The sequence below is a fragment of the Ovis canadensis genome, chromosome 2 (genome assembly GCF_042477335.2).
Source record: "Ovis canadensis isolate MfBH-ARS-UI-01 breed Bighorn chromosome 2, ARS-UI_OviCan_v2, whole genome shotgun sequence".
NCBI classification, from domain to species: domain Eukaryota; kingdom Metazoa; phylum Chordata; class Mammalia; order Artiodactyla; family Bovidae; genus Ovis; species Ovis canadensis.
This window is the reverse complement of record NC_091246.1, coordinates 217,346,568-217,352,170: the sequence shown is the minus strand read 5'-3', so window position 1 is coordinate 217,352,170 and position 5,603 is coordinate 217,346,568.

The window sequence follows — 5,603 nt, the reverse complement described above, 5'->3', positions numbered from 1 at the left end:
TGTTCATTTTGCATTGCATTGTTATCTTCCTGCTTAGAGAAACTAATTTTTCAAAATCCCAGTTCTTTTCTTAATGTTGATGAATTATAAAATTTTAAGAGAATAATTACAGTCTATAGAGCAATAACTAAATAATAATGATAATCATATATTATTGAAAAAGCAAAATAGAAAACCGAGGAAATTCAGATAGAGATAGTTTAATATAAATTATACACACGATTTGGCCTTCCCAGGTGGCACAGTGGTAAAGAATCCATGTGGCAAGCAGTAGATGTGGATTCAATCCCTGGGTTGGGAAGGTACCCTGGAGAAGGAAGTGGCAACCCACTCCAGTATTCTTGCCTCGGAAATCCCACGGACAGAGGAGCCTGGCAGGCTACAATCTATGGGGTCTCAAAAGAGTCAGACATGACTCGGCAACTAAACAATAACATCCAGGCAATTTAAGAGAAAGCACGTTTCTTCAGCTTTGTGTAAATCATCGTATACATAGCTTGAACTATTTCACTTCTAGTGACAATCTGGCCTATTGGAAAATTGTAATAAGCTCTTGATCTGTCTCACTGAATGTCTTCAAGGATAAAATTTAAAGTGACCTTTCAGCTGTCACTTTAAAAAAAACCTCTCTGGGAATGACACTCTTACTCAAGACTCTTATCTATTAATATCCTCTCTCCTACTTTGTATGTCCGTGTCCCAAAATCTTGATTTCACCTTTTAACACATGCTCTGAATAGTAAGATCAGTTGATAGATAAATTCACAGTGTAAACTTACTTCATCCTATCACATCCTATCACTTTTTTATTTTAAGAATAGAAGCAGAATTTGCAAGTTAGTAGCTGGATATTTAGAAGAGATGAAATGATAAATACTTCTCCCACTCTCTAAAGAGATATCTCTAAAATATATGGGATTTTAAAATCTCTGAAAAGTACCTGCCTGTCTATACATTTTTGGAAGCTAGAATGGCTTTGTCCTGATGTCAGGCACTTCAGGTCATCATGCTCCTTTATTTAGCAAAGGTCACTCAGATTTCAGTAGCCATCAGCTTTAAATTTGGCCTAAGTCTCTGTAGCCAAGATAAGGTTGGGACATTGCAATCATTTTTCGAAGGAGAATTTACTATGGCCTCAAGATCTTTAAGGTCAAGTTAGCCTAAGACCAGAAATTGGAAATTTAACACAGCACTATCCCATAGAAACTTCAGTAAAAATGGAAATCTCTATCTATATTGTCTCATATGGTAACCACTAGCCAGCCACATCTGGCGACTGAGAACTTGAAATGTGGCAAGTGTGACTGCAGAACTGAATTTTTAATTGTATCTCATTTTAATTAATTAAAATAGCCCTCTGTGACTCATGAATACATACTGAACGAATCAGCTCTCAGTACACATTCCTATTTATGTTGTTACATCAGGAAATAAAATGTGTTTTTAAAAATTACAACAGTCAGTATGTAGAGAAGTCAATTGGTACAAAAAACCCAATCCTAAAAGGCTCGTTTTTGTTTTGGAACATGTGGCTAAATTTCTCATCTTGGACACTCCTTTAATGACTTTCAGAAAAAATGTGATGTCCACAAGGCACTGAATATTTAGTTCTCAAGCTTGATATTTAATATTTTACCCTCAAGACCTTATAAAACTGCTTTAACTCCCCATGGGATAATATTGAATACACTGTCATGGGACCTATCCTTATTAAATTACCATGTGTGAGATGCCCATGACTCAAGTTGTAGCAGGTGCAAAATAGAATAGCAGGCAAGAGAGTGACAGCAATTTTTAACATTCACACCAGCTGGCAAAAGTGACAGGTGTTTAATTCCTCATTCGTTAAAAATAACTTGAAAAGCCTGCACAGCAAAGCAAATATTTTCACGTTTGTTTTTTAACTATGTTCAAGTTACCTTCCTGACATATATTAATGTCATATAATATTCTGTGTTAATTTTTTGCCTTAAAGTATATTTAAAACAGCACACAGAACTTAATTTTTCTCCTTTATGAATGAAATAAACAATGATTGTCAAATTAGAGAAATAAAATTTAATTTTTCTCAAGCAACATTGTATCCAAAATAACTCTTGACATCTTTTTTCTCTAACTGGATTTACATGTTTTTTTTCCACAGTGGCAAATATACCTTGAAACTTAAAAGAGTAAAGGAAAAATATCTTCCTTTAAATTCTAAGTCAAGAGAAAAATTATGAATCCAAAGATTTAGTTAACAAACCAAGTCCAAAAGACAAAGTGATTAAACAGCAAGTTTCTGGAATCCAAATTAAAGAGTTATACTCTCTTGAAACCAAGGAAGAGCAAAATGATGGAATAATTCAAACAATGATCTCAATTTTACAGTTTGGTGAGTGAGCCCCAGGCTAAGGAGAGACAGTGCAAAAGGAAGGATGATGGGGTTTAAAACATCTGCTGAGAATTTTTCCGGAAACTTCATATCAAGATACATTTTTTTTCGATTATTCATTAATTTATGGTAGGAGAAAGTACTAGCTCTACCCTACTTTGTCCTTCATTTGCCAGCTCCTACACTGTGACTGGCCGGAGTCTGCTTTTACCGTGACACTGAGAGGCGGAACCACCCTAGCCAATGTTGCCACGTCCTCTACCTCACACTGTAGACCTCACAGTCTGATTCTCCTCCAGAGTCAAGGAATCTACACAGAAATAGAGCATGCCACTTCTGGAAACAATGCCCCCACTTCTACACACTCTCTATACCCACGACCCCAGACTTCCTAGCCCAAATGGCCCCAAGCTTTCTTCCAGGAATAGGTGGGATTCTTCCTAGGTCTACCCTCCTAAAGGAAGACTACAGAACAAACACCAAGAGATGGCTAAAGTCAGCTGTTTTTGTTTCGTTTTGCTTAAAGTGAGGATAGAATTAACTTTAAGGTCCCTGCAGTGCAGAATGGAACTGGAGGTGGAAACTGAAGGAGAGCAGGCCACCATATCACCAAGGAGTCCAAGAAGTATAACTTGGCCTTCCAAGCTATTATGAAGCTATATTTGTCAAGGGAGTACAAGAGTATACATTATGTAAGTTTGTTAATTTGACTGATAACTTTTAATCAATTTAAATTTATGATAAGTGGACCTCAAATTGAACTCTTGTCCCAGGCCTGCAAAAACAGGGGTGGACCTGCTGAGAAAAGATAAATTCAGATTTTCTAGGGGCAGATCTTTAGGTTGTCCATAAATACTCCAAATAACACCAGAAATACTTCTAGTACAGTTGAACTTTTTAAAAAATAATAGAGGTTAGGGCAATCAAGATGGCAGAGTAGGAAGATCCTGAATTCAACTCTTCACACACATGAAAATGACAACTACCTACAGAGCAACTATGAAAACAACCTGAAAACTAACAGAAAAGATTTTCCACTGGTAAAGACATAAAGAAAGAATCACAGTGAGATGCTAGGAGGGGCAGAGACATAGCATAGTCAGGACTCTAATCAGCAACCCACAAACAGAAGGGATATCACTGACTCAGTGGTAAAGAATCCATCTGCCAATGCAGGAGACACGGGTTCGATCCCCAGGTCGGGAAGATCCCCTGGAGCAGGAAATGGCAACCCGCTCCAGTATTCCTGTCAGGATAATCCCATGGACTGAGGGGGCTGGTGGACTATAGTGCATGGAGTCACAAAAGAGCTGGACACGACTGAGCACGCATGCACGCACAATTGTAAAGCCCTCCCTAAAGGGCAGGAACTCTAAGCTGCATATTCGGGTTTCCAGCCTAAGTGGCCTTCACCATGGAAACAAGCCCCCAGAACATAGTGAGACTTATGTTCAGAAGAAACTAGAAAGCTACGGAAAACAAAGACTGCTCTCAAAGGGTGTGCACAAAATTTCACATGTTTTGAATTACAGTGCAGAGGCAGTAGTTTGAAATGAGCCTTAGTCAGACCCATTTGTTCATCTTGGAAACCCTCGCAAAGAGAGAAAAAGAACCTTGGGACTTCCCCTAAGGACAGAGATGCTGGCAGCAGTCAATTTGAGCAGCACATTTGACAGCAGTAGTACTGGCACAGGCAAGAACCATTTTGGAATCCTCCCTCTAGCCTAATTAGTGCCAGGAGGTTACTCACCCTACCAGAAAGTAGGCACTAGCCCGGCACAGTCCGGCTGAGTAGACAGTCATGCGCTGATACAACATCACCCACCAGTGAGCCAGCACCAGCTCCATGCCCCTCTCAGGTCACATGGGAGACTGGGTGCACCAAAAAACTGGGAAAACCAACAGCCCGCAAGATCAGCTCCCTTGTAATGGGAACAGACCCCACTTGGTGATCCTAACCACCCATAAAGAAATCTAAGCACCGAAGAACTGATGCTTTTGAACTGTGGTATTGGAGAAGACTCTTGAGAGTCCCTTGGACTGCAAGGAGATAAACCAGTCAATCCTAAAGGAAACCAACCCTGAATATTCTTTGAAAGGACTGATGCTGACACTGAAACCCAACACCTTGGCCACCAGATGCAAACAGCTGACTCACTGGAAAAGACCCTGATGCAGGAAAAGATTGAAAGCAAGAGAAGGGGACAACAGAGGATGAGATGGTTGGATAGTATCTCCAACTCAATGGTCATGAGTTTGAGCAAGGTCTTGGAGTTGGTGATGGACAGTGAAGCCTGGCATGCTGCAGTCCATGGGGTGGCAAAGGGTCAGACACAACTGAGTGACTGAATGGAGCTGAACCACCCATGTTTCCCTGAAGTTTTAGGGCACTGCTCCATGGGTACATTAAACTCGAGTAAGGAAGGCATCCAGGCCCTAACCCGTGGAAAGACAATCCAAGACAATGAACAACTCCCTTCACACCCCTCCCCCCGACCATTATTCTTGTGAATCTCTCAGATCTAAGTCTTCTTTTCCAGAAACCAGCAAAAGATAAGTAACTGTATGCATTGCCAAGCAGTAGAGATTTGAAGATAACTGATTTGCCCTAAATGGTGTTAGCTGCCCAGGGAGAGTCTGTGCACTGGCCAAAAATATATCAGGTTGCTTTTGCCTCAACACAAGTGGCTTGGTTAGAGTAAATGCAGATAGGCTTCTGAAAAATGCAGTTTGGCTACCAGAACCCAATGGAACAACCGTGGAGCAGGGTAATGTAGGCCCTTCCTGGGATCACTTGACTTCTACCTTCCCTGGGCTGCTTAATAACCATTGTTATTCCAGCTTGTGCTTCTTCCAGCCCAGCGTTTCTCATGATGTACTCTGCATATAAGTTAAATAATCAAGGTGCCAATATATAGCCTTGATGCACTTCTTCCCGATTGGAATCATTCTGTTGTTTCATGTCCAGTTCTAACTGTTGTTTCCTGACCTGAATACAGATTACTCAAGAGACAGGTCACGTGGTCTGGTATTCCCACCTCTTGAAGAATTTTCCACAGTTTATTGTGATCCACACAGTCAAAGGCTTTGGCATAGTCAATAAAGCAGAAATTGATGATTTTCTGGAACTCTCTTGCTTTTTCGATGATTCACCAGATGTTGGCAATTTGATCTCTGGTTCCTCTGCCTTTTCTAAAACCAGCTTGAACATCTGGAAATTCATGGTTCA